We start from the raw sequence: 26,624 nt of genomic DNA, 5'->3' as shown, positions 1-26,624 counted from the left end.
AAAGTTGGGAGTATTTTGTGATTTATAACAAGAAATGCTTATTTGGTCTTTGTCCCCTCTTCTGGCACAGACCTCCATAAAAATCTTGGAACTTCCTAAGTGATAAGAATAATAAAAGCGTCTTTTGTTACGTTAATGAGGCGGCTTTTGGAAAGAACTTAAGGATGAGAGCCAGTTGCCAGTGGATCCTATCCTGTGATTATAGGGTTGGAACTTTCAATCCCATCCCTCCGACCTTTAGGGAGAGAGAAAGGCTAGAGATTGAATCAATCCCTAATGGCCAATGATGTAGCTCATCATGCCTATGTAATGAAGTCCAATAAAACCCCCAAAGTATGGGGTTTAGAGAGCTTCCTGGCTGGTGACTCTGTGCAGCTGGGGGAGAGTGGTGCACTTACAGAGAGCATCGAAGCTCCACACCCTTTCCCCTTCCCATGTTCTGTGCACCTCCTTCATCTGCCTAATCCCGAGTTACATCCTTTTATAATAAACCTATAATCTAGTAAGCAAAATGTCTCTCTGAGTCTTGTAAGCTGCTCTAGCAAATTAATTAAACCCAAGAAGAGGGCTGTGGGAACCTCAAATTTATAACCAGTTGGTCAGAAGTATAAATAACAACCTGGGCTTGGGACTAGTGTCTGAAGTGTGTGGGTGTGGGCAGAGGGGCTACTGAACACATAACCTGTGGAATCTGATGCTGTCTCTGGGTTGGTAATGTCAGAATTGGGTTGAATTCTTGGAGACCCTGCTGGTGTCCCAGAATTGCTTATTGGAAGTATGAGGGAACCCCACCACCACCATCATACGGGAAGTGGGTCTTAGAACACCAAAATAATTTGCAAAAATAATTGAAGACAATAAGAGAAGGGCATAGCTGTGGATCAGAAGGTGACCATACATACCATATGACCATACCATATGATGGCCATACCATAAATACATATCTAATGACGTTTAAAGCATACCATGAGAAGATTAGTTTTAAAATGACTTAGAAAGTATAAATAACATTATAGGAACTGCAATAAGTCTCGAATAGAGTAGTTACATTAAGGAGATAAATAGTATATAGATGATAATTTTTAAAACATGTCATGTGGCATGAGATCTAGAGTTACATGACTTGAACTAGAAAATTTATTTTGCTCTCTATGTTATGCTAGCTCTACTATGCTGTATCTATTTTACTCATCTTTGTGAACTTAGACAATCCATTTCACCTACCATGAATAAGTTTTCTTCCCTGTAAAATGAAAATATTATCTTGACTAATTTATGTAATTACTGACCAGGGTAAAAAAGAAAACAAGATAGCATATATGAAGATACTTTATAAATAACCCAGTGATCTGCAAATTTATGGAGTGCTGAAGATGTTGATGAGTGATCATGGTGGAGGTGATATTGCTGCTGCTAATGGTAGTGATAATGGCCAAGCAATTCAAATCAGCATGACCCTATAAATAAGTTTATTGATCTGCAAATTGTATCATCTATCTATCTATCTATCTATCTATCTATCTATCTATCTATCTAAATCTGCTTATCATCAACATCTCAGGGGCCAGAAAGGCCCCTATAATTGTCAAAGATTGGGACTGATTCTGTCCAGCAAGTATTTAGTTAAGCTTTAGTCAGACTTAATCCATAGACAGCAAGAGATCACCCCTGAAAGCCTGGAAAGCTGGCTACCAAAGTTAAACTTGATCGAGATGGCTTGGGTACTTTTCTTGGTGGACCTTGTGAGTTTTTGCACATCTGTGTAGATTGGGCAGCTGCCCAAGGGGTGTGGCTTTAAGTATACCAACATGAACACATGTCCTGCAGATAATTTTCTGGTCTTTTGAAATGGTGGTATTGAGACGATATTAATGAAACTTCAATATCGACAGATTTGCTTGATTGTTCTTCTGGTTGCAAACATAGAGATTTAATTGTTCCTTTCCAAAAAACAATTTTTAATGAGAGAGGAAAATGAAAATCTTTAGTGGAGAAGAGAATATTGGAAGAATGAGTTAACACTTTCAGAATGTAAGTATAGGTTGCAAAGCAGGAATTAAGTGGAAAGAAGATAGTTGAATCAGACAGCAATCGATTCAATTCAAGGATTCACTAGGGTTTAAATTCCTGAATTTTAGCATTGTTTAGGACGAGATAATCCATCAGAATAAAAATGTCCATATTTTTAAAAAAAGTAATCATAGTACATACTTCACTGAATTGGTGGAGATCAAATGAAATAGAATATGAAAATCGCCTTCCAGAAAGTATTGTTTATCCTGCCTTACCCAAAATAATTTATTTTCTTCTCAATTCTACCAAAGTCCCAGAAATTATCTTTGTGGGTCTTACATTCTTTTAACACACAATCTTAATTAGGTTATTAATTTTTATATTTATAATAAATATATTTTATTTATCATATTTTCCTATGTTAATATTATTTTATTTTTATTGCTATCATTTAATTACTAAGCATTTATTGATACCATTATTAGGAATTGTTGCATTTGTATGTGAGTTTAGGATGTGAGAACAGGACATAAAACAGGAGCTGTTTTGGGAAAATGTGTTTTAATTTGATGGTCAGATATTGATAATGACTGAACAGTACTCTTATAGCTTACATTTGATATTTAGTGGAAGAAGAGTCTAACATGTACTGTTCTTCCAATATGACTTTTTTTTTGCATGATCTGTGAAAACTTACAAAGTCATGAAATTTTAGGTTTTAAACCTGAAAGACACTTAAGGAAACGGTTTGTGTAACCCCTCAATTTATAGGTGAAGAAACTAGGGCTTTGTATTTATAGATAGTGTCTATTATACAAGTTACAAGATAGAATATACAGTATGATATGTACTTATGTATAACTAACCATAGATAAAAACAATCTGGAAGATAATATGCAACACACAGGGAGATCAGCTTGGTCCTTTGTGACCACCTAGAGGGGTGGGATAGGGAGGATGGGAGGGAGGGGATATGGGGAAATATGTATACATATAGCTGATTCACTTTGTTATACAGCAGAAACTAACAAAACACTGTAAAGCAATTACACTCCAATAAAGATGTTAAAAAAAAAAAAGGTATTATGCAACATGTTTCTTGACCCCAAGGCTATCATCAGGAACGTTCTTCCTCACTCCTCCTTTGCATTCTTTAAGTAAAAACCAATAGTAAAAAACCTCTTCTTACTTAAGATTTCTGCTCAGTTGCCCTTCCTTAGAGAGGTCCCTGAACCTTCAGTCTACTTTTAATACCCACGCCTTTGCATGATCTGTGGAATGGAATGCAAATAGGACTTCTCTAATGTCAGGTTTTACACGTTAATTTAAAAAATAATTGTGGAAAGAACACAACTTCACACCGACCTTCTTAGTAAATATTTAAGTGTACAATGTATTATTGTTTACTAGAGGTGTAATGTTGAACAGCAGATCTCTAGAGCTTATTTATTTTGCTTGATTGAAACTTTATGCCCATTGATTATAATTTCACCTTCTCATGTATTATTCTCTCATTAATATCTGTATCCCCACTAGACCATATGCTCCAATAGAGCAAGGGCACTGCCAGATGTTTCTCACCACTGAATTTCCAGTCTTGAACATAAATATTGGCTCATTGTAGACGCTTGATAAATATTTATGGACTTAACAATACATAACAATCAAAATACAATCAAATGCCATTTTGAAAACATCCTAAAAATTCTAGAATTTCCAGAGCAATTTTTCTGACTACACTTGTCATTCTGGTGGTCTTTAGAATCATGTCAGTCCCCAGTTTTTTCCTAATCATAAATATTTCTGAAAGAAATCTGAGATACCTTTTCTGACTGTATTGCAGTGCAACTGTGCACACGTGCATGTGTGTGTGTGTTGAGAAAGAAAGAGAGAGAAAGGGAGAGAGAAGGAGAAAGGGAGAGAGAAGGAAAAAGGGAGAGAGAGGGAGGGAGAAGAGGAAGAGAAACAAAGCATTAGGAAGCAGGGGTTAACTTTTTGCAAAAAAAGGGAACAAATTCAGTAAGAGAAAAAAATAAATATCACTTATGGTAAAACACTAATATTAAAGACATTACCAGTTAATATATGGGGAATATGTGGATAATAGTCATTAAATTTAGCCTCACATATATTATATATATATGAACCTATATAATATATGAAAAAGGATGTGATAATACAGGTTTCCCCCACTATCCGAAAGTAGAGAGTTCCTATGAAACCTTTACTGAACCAAAATGGCATAAAGTGAATAAGCCATTACCTTAGGACACCCCTTGCTAACGAATGCACAAAATAAATTGAGATAAAGCACAAGTGCCCACAGACACAGCTTAAAGCTATGGCAGCTCAGTGCTGAGATGCTGAGGGTAGATCCCCGGGGAAGGAGCTTGGCAGGACCACTCTCAATGCATGGGGTGTGTGCTGCCTCTATAGCAGCTCCCTGCAAAACAAATGCTGAACACTATTTTCATTTTTTGCCTTTTGTTTTTTGTAAAAGTGAAGATGCCCTTTGGATGCCCTTTCTTTCAGTTAGTGAAAATAGGTGCTAATGCAGGTATTTCATAAAAGCGAAGTGGTGTAAAGCAAACCTACAAAAAGAGGGGGATACCTGTGAAACAGTAGGGAAGAGGGCAGGGCACAACCTTTAAAAGAATGATACAGGGTTTCCCTGGTGGCGCAGTGGTTGGGAGTCCGCCTGCCGATTCAGGGGACAAGGGTTCGTGGCCCGGTCCGGGAAGATCCCACATGCCATGGAGCGGCTGGGTCCGTGAGCCATGGCCGCTGAGCCTGCGCGTCCGGAGCCTGTGCTCCGCAACTGGAGAGGCCACAACGGTGAGAGGCCCGCGTAGCCCTAGGCCATGACAAAGACTGGTTAGAACCAGCTGGGTCCGTGATGGCAGAAGATTTGATTTCCAGTAGACTTTGAGCCTCATGATACGCTCATTGTAATGCATTAGCATGCTAAATGACACACCCACCATGACAGTTCAGCGCTAACCACAAAAGGCCAAAAAGTGGGCAGTGGCCCAATTCCTGGAAATCCCTGCCCTATTCCCTGAAATAATTGGAATAATCCTCCCACTTGCCTATGAAATTACCCAGCCCATAAAAACTAACCACACCATATTTTGAGGCTCTCTAACCTTCTGAGATGTCCCATACTCTGTCTGCGGAGTGTGTTTCTCTCTAAATAAATCCACTTCTTACTTATCACTTCGTCTCTGAATTCTTTCGCAACGAGGCAAGAACCTTAAATTCACCGAGAACACCTGTAACTGCTTTTCCAAATATAACAGTAACAACTATACTACTTTTTGAAATTTACTCAAAGATGCATGTCCATTTTCTCATTCAAATCTCTATTCTTATTAACACAATTTCAAAACAATAAACTAAGGGTAATAATAACTTATGCAGTGCTTGCTATGTAGTCAGATACTCTTGCTAAAGCATATACATGTATAAACTTATTTAATCTTCATGAAAAAAATCTTACAATATAGGTATACTTCTTTTCCTTAGCCCCAAGTAGGAACTGAATGTTAGCTAAATTTAGTTTAATGTCACAAAACTACATAGTTGCTTACCTTAATACCCTTTTTGCCTCCTTCCCACCTCCTGTGGGAAATGTAGAATGGCGGCAATGGAACCAGCCTCTGTGGAGCAGAGCCAGGGCACAAGTCTGGATCCTTGGATCACCTGGTGAAGTGGAAACATTTACTCACATTGGACCAACCACCTAATTTGGGGCTGTTATATCTAAGGGAAAGAATTTTTTATCTCATTTAATCCACTGTAATTACAGGACATTACCCTGTGCTCTAACAAAAAAACCATGGCTTCTACCGAGTATTTTGGGGAAGGCTAAAAAGTTCTTAAACCAGATAGAACTGAAGTTTCAGCTAAAAGAAAATCCTCGTAAGCAACATCATGGTCTTGTCACAACAGCAAAATCCTGGCTTATCATTTCTATAAGGAAAAGGTATATACTCTACTCAATGTACCATGTCTCAGAATCTCGGTATTGCAGGCTCATATATCTACTTTTGTCATCATCACACAGAGAAAAGACACATCTGTTGAGATAGATTAAAATGGTCCAAGATCACAAGGTGGGTGTATAAAAACAATGTCAATTTTTGAGTTTACAATGAGAAGTCGCTGTCACACAATCAGAGACACTTGAGTTCATGTAACCAATTTATTTTCTTTGCAGAGTCAAGATAAACAGGATGTCAAATTGTAATCAGAAGCTACTGCACAGTTTTATGAGAACTGGATATACTCAAAGTCTATATAATCAGCCCCATGAGTCCCTGTAGGCAGATGTACACCGGAAGCCAAATCTTAATCAGAAGTTGCTTCATGAACATGGAATCAGATGTAAGGAGTTTGATGATTCAGGCATCACGTGGTACATCTCACAAAGTGATTCTCTTGGCAATGGGAACAGATAAGCTATGGTCCATCTTTAGCTAAAATCATTGTCACTATGGTAAGCTATCTCCACTTCCAGATTTGGAGTGGCTTAATCATGAGGATAAAAAAAACTCAAAGTGAAAACAAAGGCTAACGATTTCCCTTCACTTCTACACTGTTTCCACTTCATGTTTTTTGCCTCCTTTTCCTTTGATTCCTCTTTTGATCTACTTATTCTATTTTTAGCTCTTACGTTACTTTGAACTAATGTCATACTTTTGCTACAGTCAAATGAGTTGATTTACTGCTTAGTTATCAAAGGGCAATCTTGTTTCAATCATTTCTGCATCTGAAGGGCCCATCAATAGAGGGCCCAGGTATTCACAATAAAAGAAACTTTTTCAGAAGTTAATTTTTTTTTTTTTTTACTGGAGTAAAGTTGCTTTACAATGTTGTGTTAGTTTCTGCTGTACAGCAAAGTGAATCAGCTATATGTATAAGAGAAATATTTAGGTCAGTTACTATGAATTACCAGAATTTTATCACTCCTTCTTAATCCTATTCTGAGATTTAACTTTGTTTTCTTTTAGCTTTCTTATGGCATTTGACTGTGTATTGCTTTATAATTTGGAAAATTTTATACCTTTATAATTCACACTTCAGTTTACAAGTGGCTTAAGGGGAATGGCCATTGGTGATTTAACATTGCATTTGCTTCAACACTTAAGACACTGTCTTAAAAAATAGGTCAATTAACATTTGAATAATTAATTCAGTTAAAAAGTTAATAAAAACAATTGAGATGAAAAGTGTGCTAAGTTCTTTCTGTCTATATGCCATAACTAGAGGAGCCTGGCTAACAGGATAACAAGGTTTCTAAGTCAATACATAATCCCTTTATACAAATGCTGCAAATTACTCAGAGGATAATAAAAATTCATATGATTATGCATTACATCATCATATGTTAACATTACCATCATGATAATGGACTAAAATGAGCACCTAAAATATGTATTATCTCAATTATTTTCCCCAAATGTTTTGAGGTGTAGTATTATTATCCCTCTTTTCAAATACAGAATCCAAAACATAGAAAGGGAAAGTCACACAAAATCCTGTAACCTGCTATTTCTTTCTCTTTTTTTAATTGAAGTAGAACTGACCTACAACGCTATGTTAATTCCAGGTGCACAACATAGTGATTCAATATTTCTGTACATTATAAAAGGATCACCACGATAAGTAGAGTTACCATCTGTCACTATACAAAGTTTTTACAGTATTATTGACTGTCTTCCCTATGCTGTAGAGTTCAGCCCCATGACTCATTCTATCTGTAACTAGAAGTTTGTATCTCTTAATCTCCCTCACCTATTTCACTCATCCCCCTCACCCACCTTTCTCCTGGCAACCATCTGTTTGTTCTGTGTATCTATGTGTCTGTTCCTGTTTTGTTATTTGTTTATTTTTTTTGTTTTTAGATTCCGCATATAAGTGAAATCATACAGTATTTGTCTTTGTCTGACTTATTTCACTTAGCACTACATAATTTGGGTCTATCCAAACTGTTGCAAAAGACAAGATTTATTTTTTTTTATGGCTGAATAATATTTATATATGTATATGTATTATATGTGTATGTGTGTGTGTATAGATGTATATGTATATATATCACATCTCCTTTATCCATTCACTTATAAATGGGCACTTAGGTTGCTTTTATATCTTGGATATTGTTAAAAAAAAAATGCTGCAATGAACACAGGTATGCATATATCTTTTCTAATCAGTGTTTTTGTTTTCTTTGGAAAAGTACCCAGAAGTGGAATTGCTGGATCCAACGGTAATTTGACTTATAGTTTTTTGAGGAAACTCCATATTGTTTTCCATAGGGGCTGCACCAATTTACATACCAACCGACAGTGCCTGAAGGTTCCTTTTTTCCACATCCTCACCAACACTTGCTATTTATTGTCTTTTTGATAATAGCCATTCTGACAGGTGTGAGGTAATATCTCATTTTGGTTCTGATTTGCATTTTCCTGACAAGTGATGTTGAACATCATTTCATGTGTCTGTTGGCCATCTGTATGTCTTCTCCAGAAAAATGTCTTCTCAAGTTCTCTGCCCATTTTTTAATCAGGTTGTTTGGATTTTTGATGTTGAGTTATATGAGTTCTTTGTATATTTTGGATATTAACCCCTTATTGGGTTTATTAATTGCAAATATCTTCTCCCATTCGGTAGGCAGCTTATTGTGTTGTTGATAATTTCCTTTGCTGCGAAAAACCTTTTTAGTTTGATGTAGTCTCATTTGTTTATTTTTGCTTTTGTTTCTCTTGCCTGAGGAGACAAATCAAAAAATAAAATTGCTAAGACTGGTATTAAAGAGCATAGTGCCTATGTTTTCTTCCAGGATTTTTATGGTTTCAGGTTCCACATTTAAGTCCTTCATCCATTTGAGGTTCTTTTTGTACATGTTGTGAGAAAGTGGTACAGTTTTATTCTTTTGCTTGTAGCTGTCCAGTTTTCCCAACACATTTTATTTGAGAGGCTGTCTTTTCCCCATTATGTATTCTTGCCTTCTTGCCATAGATTAATTGATCATGTAAGTGTAGGTTCATTTCTGGGTTCTCTATTCTGTTGCACTGATCTATGTGTCTGTTTTTGTGCCAGTACCATACTCTTTTGATTACTGTCACTTTGTAGTAGAGTGGGAAATCAGGGAATGTGATATCCCCAGCTTTGTTCTTCTTTCTCAAGATTGTTTTGGCTATTTGGGGTCTTTTGTGTTTGCATACAAATTTCCAAGTTATTTGTTCTAGTTCTGTGAAAAAATGCCTTTGGTATTTTGATAAGGATTTCACTGAATCTGTAGATTGCCTGGGATAGTAAGGTCATGTAAAAGATATATATTTCTGTACATAAATGCAGTCTCTCCACCAGAAAAACACCTCCTTTTCCTGACTTCTTAGCTTTAATAAAAAGCACTCTTTCTGCCATATTGTTGATTTCTTGTTTCATTTCTTTTTCTTTTGCTAGATTTTAAGTTTCATGAGGACAAGATAAGATATTTGTCTTGTCTGTTATTGTTTCCCAGAAAAAAAAGATCCCACAGTGCCTAAGGCATATTAGTCACCCAATAAACATTTGTTGAATGAGTCAATAAATTTAGAGTTTCAGAAAAGTGTAACAAAGAATATTTTATCCATTTAAAAATTGAGGTGGAAAGAGAAATAAAATGAAGTAATAGATTTTTATATTAGTGGTTAATATTTGTGTTAGATAAAATGCTTCCATAGGGGTTTAGGAATATAAATTTACATTATGAGTAAGTTTGATTTCTCATAAAATTATCATACTAGATTATTAAATTTAATTGCAGGCAAAGAATCTGAGAAGAAATAAACTGCCTTTAATCTTCTAGTCTCTCAAACTCTGACTCTCACAGTGGCTGGAATTAAAAAAAAGAGAGAATTTCAGACAGTGGTGGATATTATCAGATATATTTTCCCAACAGGATACAGGTAAACAGGTTTGGAAACTTCAGCAGGAAACCTCTAGCAAAGATTTGCTGCCATATGAGACCTGGGAAAGAGGATATTGGGCTAATCCTTGTCTGATATTTATGTGGGTGTCCTTAAAAGGGAGGAAGGAAATGGACTTTTTCCACAGCTGAATCCCAGATGTATCCAAAGGAACACATTTTACTCCTACTGATGTCAACTGTCTCCTAACTCCTTTCACTAATTATTACAGATTGGGCATTGTAAACCCATGTCATTTCAGGCAACCACTCTCAATGTTCTTGGTGTATGGTGTCTCTCTGATCTCTGCTTCTTAGCTTAATCATAACAAGAATAGGAAAAATAACTGCCATGTAATGGGCACCTACTGTTTGGCATGTCTTGGCGTACATCACCTACTGTAATGCTCATGGCAAACCTGGTAGTAGTTACTACGATCTATATTTTACAGATGATGAAATCAGGGGCCAGAAGTTGTTTGTGTTCACAGAGTTAGTGACTCTGTGAACTGTTTAGTTCAGTAGGGTCTCAAGCTGAGGGTTTCTTGTAGCAGTGTTTCCTACAAAACCTAAGAGAGAAATCCTTAAAGAATGAAGGTCAAGATTAAGTGTGAGCATGTTAATTTCAGTTTTTTCTTTCCAGTCCCTTTGTCGATGTAATGTTGAAGCAACAGCTCCATTCAAACCAGCCTTTGGACAACTGAACCATCCAATTAAGTGATCAACCAACTTAAAAATAAATGAATTGTCAGTTTGATATTTAGAGTTAAAACATACAGTTTACAAACAACATATCCTTGGTTTCATTGGTCTTAGCATTGCAGGTGATACATAATTATTACATAAATTAGAACTACCATGACTTTTGTGCCTTCCGTATCTTATTTGGTCTTCTTTACATGACTTCAGAGATTTGATGGTTAAAAAAATAGGTTTATCTTGTCCAGCCAAAAATGTGTTTTCTAACCTGCTATCTAAGAAAGGTTTCAGACCTAAGAGGCAGGGAGATGGCCAATTCAAGCCTTCTTTCAAATGTTTGGGTTTTGAGACAGCCAGTGCTATTTGTCAACTAGAATGTAATTGGATTTGGGAAAGGATAATTTTCACCATGAAACTTGAATAAGTCATTACTTTAGCCTTCAAGTCCCCTCATAGAGATCTAATCCCAAAACTCCGGAGAAAAGGAAACTGCCTCTCCTAAAAGGAGAATGTATTCACTGGAGATCTGATTTCTCAAAGAATGTGATTCTAAAGGATTGATCAGTAAGACACAGATAAAGCCTTATCTGTCCATTGATGGACAATTGTTATTTTCATCCTGCATTATTCACAATATAAATCTCTGACTGGCTGCCAGTCCTCACTTACCACTGTTTTCCAAATCCAGAACAATTTCAGCCTCTCTTGTAGGCCTGACCTGTCTTTAGGGATTTTCCTAACTCAAGATAGAAGAGATATAACTTGGGACTTAGCCTCCAGCTCTGATTGGGTACTCAGTTCTACTCTACTTCTGAGACATGGTCCATATTTGTTCCTCATATTTGGTAACAAGATTCCTCTTTTGTATCTTGTACTTGTTTTTATATTTGGGGACATATACCTCTAAAACTGGGATCTGAATTTATTCTTTTCAAGCCAGCTTCCACGAACTAAAGCTCTGACCCTGGTTCCTTGTCCGTATGCCTGAGGCATTTTTACTCAATTGCAGATTTTCTTTGATACCTACCAAGCTACCCAGATTCCTCACAATTATTTGCTCTGGATTCCCATCCCCTCAGTAAACCCCTCTATATACTTCCTCCAATCCCTATCTCATAATAAATGCTTCCTGAATACCGTTTCTGTAGTTAACGTTTTGCATCTGTGGTTATGTTGATGGACTGGACTTACTCATGGTACCTGTGGCTGCTCTCTTTCCTGTGCCCATCCCTCCCAGAGCACTTGTGTTTGCCCTATTCCATTGCATCACTCAACTTTGGGTAGACATATGACACATAGGGTCCCATAAATCCTAACTGCTGAATATGCAGACAAATATCCCATTCTGGTCAGTGTGTGGGATTGCATAATCCCACATGCCATATAGCACTGCTGGCACAGTTCTTGCAGGAACAATTCCTCTTCCTGGATATAATCACAACCAGAAGCATTAAATTTTGCAACACCCTGGGAAACCACTTGAACTATTCTGTGAGAGTGAGGAAGATATCAAGTATCAGTCCTGGAATCAACTTTTCTTAGAACAAAAAAACTGTGTTTGTGCTATCCCGATCACAGCAATTTTTCCCTGCATATTTTGAAAAACTACATACGCTTATGTTATTTTATATATTTAGGTGTATAGTGCCTAAATTTCCCAATTCAAATTATGAGGATATTTGAGCAATGGAGGTGCTTGCTTCTCCAGAGGTCTTTAAAATTAGGATAGGTACTCACTTATTTGCGATTTAGAACAAAGGCAAAAATTCTACCCAAATTTCTGGCTCCATATCAAGCCCTGTATCTATAGGTTGCATTTTGTGGTGTTCATTTTGGCTCCTGAAGGTCTATTTTATATATAGAATTTATCATTAAAATTACAAAAAATTATAAATAAGTTAATATATGTAATATATATAGACACATTTATACATATATATATACATATATGTGTGTGTAGTCACATAACATTTTACCAAGTGCATTTGCATATAATATTTCATTAAAAGTCTCAAAATTCACTGCAAATTAAATATTATCTCCATTTTATAGATACAGAAGCAGAAATCTTAAGTGAGTTGATTAAAATCGCTAGCAAAACCAGGAGCTGATTTCAGGTACTGTAGTTCCAAATCTCCCATTGTTTCCTCATATTCCACTTACCAAGCTTACTGCCTTAGCATCACCTCTCCCTATTAGGGTCACCAGTACAGAGTATGTTATGCTTTGAAATACATGCTATAAAAGGAAGACTCAGGCCAAACCTTCAACAAAGCATCCAGTCTGGTAAATTGTAATATTTTCTATTTCAACTATCCTTGAGAAAAAAATTATTAACTTCCCAGATAACCTAGGATGGAAAATTTTATTTTTTTCCCCTTACCTAGAATGGGAGAGGAAAGTAGCAGAATCGTCAAACATCTGTTCTTGAAAATGAAGTATTGATATTTCATTTCTTTTTTAATTTAGTTTTCCAGACAACACATTTTGATTGGGCATTTATTAAGTATTAGGCACAGTGATAGAAACTGAGAATACAAAGATAAGAAAAAGAAAGCATCTGTTCTGCGGTTGTTTATAGTTTAGTGGTGAAGGCTGTAATGCTTTTAATAGAGGGGTCCACAAAATGTTCTGAAAACTTCAAGGGGGAGAATGTCACTCTATTTTTGGAAGTATAAAAAACTGAATTGAGTAAAAAGTCACTTAAGGAAGGAAAAGAAGAAAAAATATAAATCTGTGGAGTAAGGAATTCAGATTGAAGGAAGTCCACATATTAAGCCTTAAAATAATGCAATTATAAAGAATATTCTGGAACTGGTGTGTTGTGGAGAAAGAAGGGTTATACATCAGTCTGTAAGTTAGTTTAGGCCAAGAAGAATCACAAATATCATTCTGAGATTTTTCTACTCATTCCAACAGTTCGTACGTGGAAGCATTGAAGGAGATCCTGAAATCTTCTGGCCAAGTCCCTACATTTGATTTCCCTCAAAAGCAGAGCCTGAGACAGGATTTTGTTACAAGTAATTTATTTGGGATGCAATCTCAGGAATCAAGGTGAGGGAATGGAGAGGGGAGAAAGGGAAAGGAAGAAAGTCATTAGTGGATGTCAAAATGAGTTGGTTACCACTGTGACATCTAGGGCTCAATCTGGCTTGGGACTCACTGGGAGATGCAGAATAGACCATACTGTTGCCCTACCAAGCGTGAGGAATCTGGAGCATTCATCTACACTCTCTACTCTTCATCCACTGTGGGTAGTTCCTAGGGCGTTAACTTCCCAGGGCTTCTGGCTTGACCTAAACTAAGAGCATTCTCATTAGATAAGCCTTTAGGTGGAGAGATAGAGGACATGTTAGCTCCTAGGAGAGCCATGTGTAGGTGATCTCTTAGGTGGGCCTGTAGTTTTATGGGACTACAAAGAGGATCATATTTCTTTCTTTACAAAGTGTGAAACTAGCCTATTCTATCTGGGAGGCAACAGTGGAGACCCCCTTGAAGAGGCTGTGAATTTTAAGTCATTAGGGTTTTCTTCCTTGTCATCTCCTTCAATGAGTCTGCCTCCACGGTAAATCTGAAACATGCCCAAACCGTATCATCCATGATAGAATCCCACTGCCTGCTGAGAAGGTTAGTTTTTAAAATCTGGGGTATCCTAATTGCAGTCAGCAGGCTTCCTTTGAATGCCTATGGGGCCTGGGAAAGCAAACTGTGTTTGTTATTTGTCCTCCTTGGGATATACAGTATCAAGAAACAAGGCCCACCTTCCAAGGCTTCAATCTCTTTTCTTGCTCCAGATTGCAAATGACATCCTTGTGTGGGATGCATTAAAATCCTTTGTGTCCTGGTATCAGCCGGAGGCCTGCTCAGTGTACACCCTGGCAGCTCTCATAATGAGGAATAATAGGCAACATGTTTCCTTAAGATTTGTTATCTTTTCTCACTCAGCCCCAGCCAATGGGTCTGCTGGGCATTTTCTGAGCCCTGCTTTGGTGCAATAATGTGGAAGCCGAGATAGTAGAGCAGCATTTGTTATGGGATTCCAGCTGCAAACCTAACATCTGCTGAGTATTCTGTAACTTTCTTTGAACATAATTAAATACAATCACCAACCTTCCCCTTGGCCTCCCACCATAGACCCCATTAGAGAAGGGGAAGAAACTGACATCAAACGTATGTGGAAAATGCTGAACAATGAAAATAATTCAACCTCAATTTACCCATCCATTTCTGCTAAAGAAACTTTTGAATCATTATTGTCCTGAAAGCTTTTCTGCTTTTTTTCCTTTCTTTTTTCCTTCCTTCCTCCTTCCCTTTCTCTCTCCTCTCTTCTCTCTCTCTTTCTTTCATCATTTTCTTAAACAAGTATTTATTAAGTACATTCCAGTACCCATGCAAGATAGACATCTGCCCTTATAAGTTTAAAGTTATTTAAAACAAGTTCAGAAACATAGTATCATGATTAGTGGGAAAAGCATTGACTTTGGAATCAGATGTACCTGGGTATAAATGCTTCTCAACTATTTCCTAATAATTTCACTTCCCTGGGTCTCCTTTCCTCATGTATAAAATGGCAAATGTTATTTTTTTAAACTCACAAGGTTGTTGTGAAGTATAAACTAGTTAACAAACCATAACACATGAAGCAACATATTACAGCTTTTCTTTTTTCTGCTTGTCTCAGAACAAGTCCCTTTGTTGTTTGAAAAGAGTTAGACACTCCCTTTTTTCTGAATAAATGAGGAGGGGAATATTAATCTTTTAACATTTTAAGAATATACGACTGTCTCTGGCCAGAAGAATATATTCCCATATTCATAGAAACAAACAATTTCAGAGTCAGAAGGGAATTTTACTCTATATAGATGAGAAAATAAACAACTTTAACGAATATGCCTCAAGTCATACAACTAACTGAGGGTTGAGAGTTGGCTGAAACTCAAGTCTTATGGCTTCTCTCCCAGTACTCCTTCAACTCGCTGCTCTAGAGAGTCAATTTGAGAATATAGGCGACTGGCCCAAGGTGGAAATGGAGAGTCTGTTTTAATCTTTCTCTTATATCTGCTACTAGATTCCGTTTTCTTTTTAAAATATGTTTGTAATGTAATTATGACATTTTTGTGGTAGAGAACATTGATTGCTCATAGAGCAGTCATCCCCATCCTCTTCTTTTCTGAAATAGCCTTCATTCCACATAGAAGCTAAAAAGGGATAGCTTCTTTCTTTCTCAGTCTCTTCAAAAGCTAAGATATGGGTATGAAATTAACATCAGCTGATGGTGTATGAGGGGATGGCTGATGCTGCATGAGGGGAATGTGTTCTGTTACTTACAACCTACAAACTGTTTATTAAAAATATATATGCAAAAATAGTAAGACTAATCTATAATGTTAATATTTCTATTTTGTTACATTTGTTTGCATGTCTTTGCATATACACACATCTATGTGAGCTCAAACATGTACATACATATATATACATGGTCACTTGTAAGTAGTATTTTGAAACATTTTTCGTATGGTATTACCAATTTCCCATACAATTTAAAATTCTTTTACACCATTATTTTGGCTATACAATACTCTAACTTTTGACTAACTGGATGTTTATTTAAGCAGCTCCCTACCATTGACCATTATGCTTACTTCCAACATTTTATATTATAAACAGCATCTTCATGACTATCCACGAAACTAGAGTTGTCTTTCTTTCCCATAGCATATTAGTTTTCTCAAAACTGCATTTATAATGGCATTACTTTACTGAGAAGCCTGGAAAGAGCAAGTTACTTCGGATAGTTTTATACTTTCCAAAGTTCTTTTATATTCATTGTCTCTTTTGACCCTCACAGTGATCTGTTGAAGGTGATTGGGTAGCTATTATTAACTCTATTTTTTAGTTGAAAAAACTAAGTGTTACTGTTTGATTGGCTTTCTTAAGAACTAAGCTAGCATGTGGCACGTCATTAAAGGTTTGTTTGACTCTAAAGTATAGTATCTTCTATCTTTCTTTTCTTTTTATCTTCCTACCTGTCTGCTTTCCTCCCTTTTTATTATTTTTTTTTTCTAAAGAAAACATTATCTCTGCCCTTGAGTTGCTTATAATTCACTGGCGGAGAAAGGCAAGTAAATTGACATTTACATTATCTTGTGAAAAATGCAACTATGGGAGAATGAAGGAGTAGCTCTTAAATCAAACAGGAAAAGCTTCCTAGGAAAAGTAAAATTTAAGGAGAGATACTCCATATCAAGCTCATAATTCTCACTGAGGTGTTTAAAATTGCCTCTAATCAATTATAACCTCACTTTAAAATCTCCACTTCTTTGGAATTACGATATTACATTCAAATAAGGCAGAGTCCCTCCCTGTCTTTGGCCATCGACACTGCCCTCATCCTAAACTCCTTGACTATACCAGCCCTCCTTCATTATGTATACAGTCTGTTGTCTTATGAATACTTATTCCACTTAATATAATCTTCCCAAACCACTTCCCTCTCTAAATCCTACTCATCACATGAAACCCAGTTCAAGGTTTATGTCTTTCATGAAACCAGAATCAACATCTATGGCTGTGTCAGAGAAATATAGAATCCTCATATAGTTGGAGAAGACTATAACCTTCATTCTGTAAAATTTTCCATTCTCTGACCACAATTAAAGAAACACTAGATTGCCTACTATTATCACTTATTGTGCCTTGGACCAGGGCTACAGAGATATTTAGGGTATGGTCACTTCTAAGAGAAGGTCACTGTAATAGTCCAAATATAGTGAGATGGTAACCTTCTGAGAAATGAGTTCTATATGTGTCCCCTTTTCTTCCCTTCTACAGATTTCTGTCTTTCTAGCTTTTTGATACAGGTGAGTATTAAATGATAGTGGTCTTGCATCTGAGTTTTCATAATCTTCTCAGAAGCTTAGAACAGCTTCACAACTAGGACAAAATATCAGAAGGCTGAAGAAATGCCACTCAGAGGAGATTGAACAAAGCTGATATAAAAAGAGGCTGCCTGAGAAGGTGCTGACTGACAAAGACGTCCATTCAATGGACTTTGACTTTGGAAGTCACTTACCCTGGATTCTCAGAGATCTATTTTTTTCTTGTTTAATTTTATTTTATTATTATTTTTTATATCGCATTTTCTTATTAGTTACCTATTTTATACATATTAGTGTGCATATGTCAATCTCAATCTCCCAATTCATCCCACCCACCCACCCCCCACTTTCCCCCCTGGTGTCAATACGTTTGTTCTCTACATATCTCAGAGATTTCTGATAATGCTTGGCAACACTGCTTTTGGAAATGGTATTTAGATTTATGTTAATAGACTTCACTGTAACTAACATCTCTCAAAGCATTCAGGGGAATTTGGAAACTTTACCTTCTTGGCATGAGATCAATGCAATAGAGAAAAGGCATTTTGGTTGACAACTAAGCCATAGTCCCAGAAATATCACTCAAGAACTCGGGATTTTGGCACTGACAACAAAAGTACATAAATATATTGTTGAGGGCAATCTCCATAAGTTGGATCTGAGTTGCCAAACCATGATGGAGGGCCAAAAGATAGGCAAGTTATGCAGACCATTAGAAGTTAAGTGGGCAAATATAAATTTTAAAAAATTGATTATAGAAATACTTTGTTTTCTGAAGAACCTGACCTGTCCACACAGAGAAATGCATTTAATTTTATAATAAATACTTGCATTAGTAATCTATTGTTGCAAAAAAAAAAAATTACCACAAATTTAGGGGATTAAAACAACACACTTTTACTATTCCAAAGTTTCTGTGGATCAGGAGTCTGGGCGCAGCTTATCCGGATTTTCTGCAAGGCTGTAATCAAGGTGTCAGCTGGGGTCCATTCTCATCTGGAGGAAAGACTGGGGAAGAATCCACTTCTTCCACTTTGTGAAGAAGTTCACACAGGTTTTTGGTAGAATGCATTTCCTTTTGTAGGATTGATGGCCCTGGCTTCTTGCTGGCTGTCAGCTGGAGGCTGTCCTCAGTTCCTAAAGGCTTCTCATAGTTCCTTGATATGTGGGTTTTTCCAACATGGCCTTTTAATTTATCAGGTTGACAAGGAGAATCTCTAGAGCCAGTTGACTAGTAGAGTCATATATTTTAACATAATCATGGGAGTGATGTCAGATTCATCCCTTTTGCCATATTTTATTGATTAGAAGCAAATCACAGGTCCCTCCCAAAATGCAATAGGAGGAGATTGAACAAAGCTGTAACCACCAGGAGGCAGAGATCATGGAGATCATCTAGATCCATCTGCCACTATAAGGAATAAAAGATTCGTGGTTGCGTATGAATACACTGAGCTCTAAACTCAAGCATCATTTTTAAATCTATACCTTTCCTCTCTGGACTACTGCCACGGTTTCTGAATTGGTCTCTTAGCTCCTAATTTTACTCCTAAAAATCATACTCCAGAGAACAAGGTTTATTTAAAATCCAGTTTTAACATGTCACAGACCTGCTGGTTACTCTTCCCTCCCTAGTCCCCCACCTGCCTTCAGGTTAAATCCAGAATCTTTAGAATGGAACTATATTGAATGTATACAGTACATCTCTTCAGTTTTACTTCTAGTCTCTTCAGTTCTGCTTCTTATCACACTTCTTATATTACCCTGCCTGTAGTAGGCTATTTCTCTTCTTAGCCTTTGCATATGATCACTACTTTCCCTCAAATAACTTCCTTACCTTCCCTGGCACTTCCTTCATCTGGAAAATTCTAACTTGTTCTTTAAGAAAATGCTGGCTTCGTCTCCTGTAAGAAGCCTTCTCTGTTATTTCCTTGCAGTTTCTCAAATTCTTTAATACTCTTTGCATAGCTGAACAGTTAAGTACCAACCCACTATGTTATGTTTATCATTTTGTTTTTCTGTCTCCTCCAACTTGCCTCTGGACAAATTCAGGGAAGAATTATGTTTTGCTCACTTCAAAGTTCCTGATACTAGCATTGTACAACGTCATTTGAATGAATGGATGAATTAACAAAATAGTCCTTGTCAGCAAATATATAATGTCAATTTTGGCTTCAAGATTTTTTTTCTTGAATGCACATCCTTCATTAGATATCAGTAGGTTGTAATTTTAGTAGTACCATTTTTCCACGTTATTCGGTGTTTGAATTTCACCTATCGTTTTAGAAAAAACTTTAAAAGCTGTGAACATTGGATTTTTGAGATACAAGTTGCAAATATTCCCCCTTAATTTATCTACCATTTAATTTTGCCTATTATGTTTGGCAATAGTTTTAAAATTTTTTTATGAAGGTAAATATTTTCTTTTGATTATTTCCATGTTGTTATCTTCTCTGGTTGACACAGAAAATTAAACAGTTCATGTGCCAAAGTGGAAGAGGGAAATTTACTCGTTCTTTGGTTAACACTGATACCATAATCAGAATAGACACATACAATGTAGTGGTTTAAATAAACATATCTCACAAAGCCTTGCACACATCAGGTGTTCAATAAATATTAATTGTGTTCCTCCATTATTTTTAGTCACACACAATACCCATGTATTTGTAGGCAAATACATACAAACATAGAAACACAAACTCACCTATTCATATATTCTTAATTCAGAAACTGATCATGTTGAGGGGTTTTCTCAAAACATCATATTTTGCTTTTCAACATATATGGCTTACAACAACAACAACAAATGTCTCACCATTCTGTGGGATGGGTCTGCTGTGTGGTTCCTCTGCTGGGGTCACCTAGGGTCACATATGTGACTTCAGCCATCTGGTTAATTACCAGGAGCCAGATGGTCCAAGAAGGCTTGACTCATGTGTCTGGTGATTGGGGCTAAGTGATGTCTGGCCTCTCTCTCCACATGGTTTCACTGTTCCAAGAATGCAAGTGCAGAAGCTACAAGGACTCTTGATGCCCTTCTCGGAAGTTGTACAAAATCACTTTCACTGTATTCTACTGGTCACAGCATATCACAAGGCCAACCCAAAGTCAAGGGCTGGGAAAAGAGACTTCTTGTGAGGAGCTGCAAAGAACCTGAGGCCAATTTTGATCCACCAAATTGTATGGTTGGATTTTTAGACCAAGTCCTAAAGGGGCTCTATTCAGTCACTTGAACAAGTATCAGAATATAAGAGGAGCTTAAATACAGCCCTTAGTGAGTCAAGGAAACTCCTTAAAAAGTGAATATTCTCCTGTTCATTAATCATTATAAAATGTTTTGTCGTGTTAGGTGCACCCTACACATATGGGGAACACTTGGAAATCTTAGGTTTTACACCCCACCAACTGGTTTCCTTTTAAACTCCTAACTTTATGTATAGATATGTAGGTACTCATATACATAGAAATATATAAACATGTATTATTTACATATAAGCATACTGTTATTCACAAACTGTATATAAATGTATTCCCATAGTTAAAAATATTTTAAAGCTTCAATCCAACTCCTTTATTGTGATTACATAGAGGGCAAAGTAATTTATATAAATACAGCCTGAAAGCCTTTCAAAAATCCCCTATAGCATGGTTTTTGGCTTCTCCCATCATTTGTTGATATGATGTGTATGATAAAGACCACACAGGATTTATATCTATATATATTTTTTAATCACATAAAAAAATAAAAGGAAAGGTTGGACGCTTTTTGCCAAAGTGCCACATTATGAGATATTTCAGTGTAGGGTATATTAGCAAAAACACGGAGTATGTCTTTAGGTAAAAAGAGCACAGATCAGTATGGAAAGACTTTAAGAGTTATGATTCATTTTTTGGAAACTTCAGCCATGTGCATTGCTAATCCTCTGTAGTTTTAATTGACCCTCTCCCTATATCTATCTTATTTCAACTTCCTGTATCCCTGAGTGTGGCCGCAAAAATATTGGGCTGGCCAAGAAGTTCGTTCGGGTGTTTAGTAAGCTATGAAAAACCCGAACAGACTTTTTGGCCAGCCCAATACTTTGATCTGCATATACTTTCTTTCTTAAGGAGCAACTAAGCAATCCTGTTAGGCCAGAGAAAATCATATGTTACAGTGAGATACAGAATGACATTAACAGGAGATTAACAAAGAACAGAAATTATTTTTTATGATGCAACCCTTAATTCAAAAAGCATTCATGAAGAAAGAGTTTTAAAGAGCAATGAGATGAGCAAATCGACCACTTTTGAATTGTATCTATCACAGACTGTATATGTCAATATATCACAGGTTGTTGTGTAAATTCCTCCAGCTTCTAGAGCAGCAGTTGGCAAATTATGGTCTGTGTTCCAAATACAGCTCACCCTCTGCTTTTGTAAATAAAGTTTTATTGGGACACATTCATTTGCTAATGTTTTCTTTACTGCTATTTTTGATATACAATGCCAAAATTGAATAGTCTTGAAAGAGATCACATAGCCAGCACCACCTCAACAAATTACTGTCTGCCTCTGCACGCAAAAGTTCACTGATCCCTGCTGTAGGGCCTTGGATTTCTTCTGGCGAGGTGAATGAGAATCAGAAGTTGCAAACAAAAGCAGGAGGCATTTGTGGTTTACTGGGAAGCATATTTTTATTGATCATTGTCAAAAGGTTTGGGTTTGAATTTTGGTTGGCTATCTGTTGGCTGTGTAACTCTGGACAAGCTATTTAACCTGGGATTCTTCTGTTTCCAAAGTCTCTGCTACTTTATCTCTGACCTTAAAATGAACGTTGATAAGCATCCTGGAACAACTTTCTGAGCTGTAAAAATTCCGTATATATGTGAATTACTATTAATTATAGTAACCATTTAATACTGTTGACCAAAATATTTTTCTTTCATAAGCTTTGTAAAATTGCAGTCCTCTGTCTTCCCAGAGTAAGGTATGGTTGCAAAGGTGGCTTTTGCCAAGGAAAAAGGAATCAAATGACTCCTCCTCTGAAGGAGGAGGAGTCATTTGGTAGGCTCTTGGAACATATTAACTAAAAAAGAAGAAAATCCAAATTAGGTGTTAACTTTAGTTAGTAATAATGTATGAATATCGGTTCATTAGCTGTGCCAAGTGTATCACACTCATGAGCGATGTTAACAGCAGGGAAAATAAGGTGTCGGCTATATGTGAACTCAGTCCTATCTCTGCAACTTTTCTGCAAATACAAACCTATCCTCAAATCAAAAGTTTTTTGAAAATATTAACTTGACCAGAATTCCTAGGGACTCATACATTTTTTCTCGATAATCAGGGATTTCGGGGTCATGCCAAGGTTGAGAATAAAATATTTCCCTTGCCCTTCACATATGTGTTAGCTTTATTAATTCATGCAAATGTATTAATTCATTCAAACTAATGGATACTGTTAAATAGCTGCCTTACAACAGACCGCATGGCAAACACTGCACCGGGCACAGGAGGTATGGATTACAGAGTTTAATCAAATTTTATTTTTTTACTTGGAAAGAATAATAATCCTTGGGTAATTCTGAATTGTACTTGTTTTCCTTCCACTATCATTACTATAAAATATTTAGAAAGTAAAATCCTCAGTTTTTAAAGGGTATACAACTGGGTCTACCAGTTTTTAAAGGGTATTCCCTGTAACAGGAAGAGTTCTTAGATCTTTTTCCTGCCAAAAGGAATGGATATAAACTTCAACCAGTCATCCTGGCTCAAAAGCAGAACAGAGGGGTCATTGTTAAGAGATGAAGATGTAATGCAGCAAGAGAGAGAGCAGATCAGTGCAGCAGACACAAGTAAATGCAATTCCCTGGTGATAAGTAATTGGCAGCAGACATGCTGCCGAATGTATTGAAGACAGAGAGAACCTTCTTAAATTCAGTGAATTTTAAACAAAGACCCCAGAGTAGTTAAAGACAGAGAATGAGGACTGAACTTCAAATGATTGCAAACTAGGGGATTAAGTATTCTCCGCAATCCCTGATATGTTCTCTAACACATAGAAACAGCACTGGAAATGCAAAAACAACTGAGGCATAAGGAAATGCAGCAGAATGTGCAGAGTAGAAGAAGATAAAGGGGTTACAATTCTTAGTGCTGAGCAATTTGAAACGTTAATACTATATATCATTTATATTTTGTTTTGTGAACACACACACACACAGATTACCCCTATAGTAGACTTTATACAAATCTCAATTCACAGTGTGAAGTTCAATTAATCTAAAGTAAAAAGAGCTCGCCGTGAAACATACTGTGTATATACAGGCTAGTTGGGACTCATCTGACAGTTCCTTATAAAGCTGTGATTTAAGTTTTGCCAGATAACTTGCTCTGTGGTTTTGTATGCATTCTCACCACAGCACTAAGAGTTTGGAATTAGGAAACCCCATTTACAAATGAGGATTCTAGTTCACATAAGTAGATTAAATTACCAAATATAAGATAGCAAATTAGCATTGGATCCAGATTCAAACCCATCTTCCTAACAGGTACGACCAAAATTCTGATGGTCAGAATCTGATCCCATTCTGATCCCATTATCTCCTATATAATCTGCTTTAGCCATAATTGTGCCTGTGTGGTATACTGAATGAATACGTATAATTCTCACCAGTGAAACTGATCATGATGAGCTGGTTAGAAACAGTGGAGTGGAGAGTCTGATTATTTGTCATGGTTTCTCGTGAAACACTAACGTCGTTAACCTGGAATGTGTGGACTGGGGCTGAGTGGGATGATGGGATGGCTGGGCCAAAAGAGAACTTTCTTGAGAGATAGCAACTTCTTCAAGAGAAATCTCATCCTTGAGAGATAGCACAATTGAGTTAGCAGAGTGATGCTTGCATCATACAGTAGGATATATATATGTTTTACCTTCCCAATCTACTACTTGTGTTGCCCTTTCTCTTCTCCAGCTTATTGATTTAGGGGGCATTTTTATATTGAAATATATCAACAATTAAAAAGCATATGGGACTCATTTGAACGGTTAAATAATAATAATAAAACAAATACTTGTGTAGCCAATACCAAGCCAACAGTTTTGTAGCCATTAAGCTATCTTTACCCATCTCTTTTCCTCCCTACAAGAGGTAACCCTAATCCTGAATTTTGTCTCAATCTCTTCCTGGCTTTTCTCTGTAGTTTTACCACTTCCTATGTATTTTTATTTAATAAATTATTTAGCTTTGGTTGGTTTTAACCTTTTATGTAAGTAGGATAATCTTACACACTTATTTTAGCCATCGTATGTTTGAGATTCATTCCTGCTACTAATGGATAAATTCCTGTTTCCTGCAATTACTATTTCATTTCACGAATGCTTCAGTTTATTTACTCATTTAGCTGTGCTGGGCAATTAGGGTTTTCCCAGTATTTACTAATAATGACACTGTTGCTGTGAATATTCGGATGCCTGGCTCCTGACCCATGAAAAAAATCTCCCTGCAAGTTTACCCAGGATATGTACCAAAGAGAGGAGCTGCTGTGTATCATGGCATGTACATGTTCAAATTTACTAGGTAACTCCACTTTTTCCCCAGAATAGTTGTAGCAATGTATGCCCCGCTAGCAATGGGGTAACAGTCCCTCATTGCTCCACATCCTCATTAACATTTTCTATAATCCACCTGCATAGTTTTACCAAATTGGTCCATGTGAAATACTGGCTTAGTGGTTTAAATGTTTTATTTCTCTGATAATACAATTAAGCAATATTCTGCATGTTTACGGTCATTTGTGTTTCTACTTCTAAGGAATGCCCACTTGTGTCTTATCTCATTTTATTTTCATTTCTTTCTTTCCCATAAATTCTTTGTATATTCTGGACAGGAGCTCTCTGTCAACTATATGTATTAAAAGTATCTTCTTCCTGTATGTGGCTTTATCACTCTCTTTGTGGTAACTTTTGATGATTAAGAGTTTGTGTTTTTAAATTTAATGTGGTTAAATTTATCAAGGTTTCTCCTTATGTTTTATATTTTTATGTCCATTATAATTTCTTTCAATATCCCTTTCGGAGGGTTGTTTCTTGTCTGTAAAACTATGTTCCTCTATTGTGTAGGTAATATTTATAGCTACTGAAGCTTACTTAAACTCAGTATTCAAGTTTTCCTTTTTGTTTAATCCTTCTCAAAAGTTGTTCTGACCTTCTCTTTCCCACTTTCCTGTCTGAACCTTCTTTGTGAAATATTACCATAACTAATTGAAAATTATTCTAAATACCTCTAGAGTCTAAATTAAGAATTACTTCATATTGGGTTAAATATCAGCTTCTTTCTGCCAACTATCCCTCACATCCGGTACACTTCCTGAAAGGTCAGGAACTTCAGGGTTCTCCTTTCTTCTGAAATCATAGCAATCAGGCTCCGTGAGTTCCTTCATCTCGTCTGTGGAGGAATACTTTATTTTAAAAAAAAGAGAGCGAGAGAGACAGAATGAAAGAAGGTTTTCTTTCTAATCCCACACAGAGAAACATTTCTTTTTGTAGCCAGATCCACATCAAGATGCAATCATTTGTTCTGGTTTTTAATCACACTTGACTGAATTGTTTACCTTAAAAATGGTACAATTAAAGATATTTTCAGGTTTCTATTCAGCCATGCAATGTGGCTCTCAGCCCAGGCTTGCTCCTAACCACAAAATCTTCCACCAAACAATAGATGTGCAGAGATGTTTGAAATACTGATAAAAGATACAAATAATCTTCCACATATTTTTTTCCTTGTTATGAAGTGAGAAGCAGTACTCTGGAGAAGTCTTTGGGTTGCAGTTTAGAAGATATATACATTCGTCCTTCAGTATCCATGGAGGATTAGTTCCAGGACTCCCCTGGATACCAAAATCTGCAAATGTTCATGTTTCTTTTATGTAAACTGGCTCTGGTTTCCATGCGGAGTGGTTAAATCCAGGCATGGAACACACGGATACTAAAGGTCGACTGTATTCTACCCTTAGTTCTCATGTTAGAATCACTCTCTGTGCCTCGCTTTCCTCATCTATCAAGTGGGAGTGTCGAAGTAACAGTTTTAAAGTCTTTT

At 36.5% G+C, this 26,624-nt stretch overlaps 1 pseudogene; it reads right to left on the bottom strand.

The window, feature by feature from the left end:
* LOC102990983 (metalloendopeptidase OMA1, mitochondrial-like) overlaps positions 1-25,968 on the bottom strand; it is a 43,307-nt pseudogene extending 17,339 nt beyond the window's left edge.
* Between the last annotated feature and the right edge of the window lie 656 nt (positions 25,969-26,624).

The sequence above is a fragment of the Physeter macrocephalus genome, chromosome 15 (assembly GCF_002837175.3).
Source record: "Physeter macrocephalus isolate SW-GA chromosome 15, ASM283717v5, whole genome shotgun sequence".
Taxonomy (NCBI): Eukaryota; Metazoa; Chordata; class Mammalia; order Artiodactyla; family Physeteridae; genus Physeter; species Physeter macrocephalus.
This window is presented reverse-complemented; position numbering and strand designations above follow the sequence as displayed.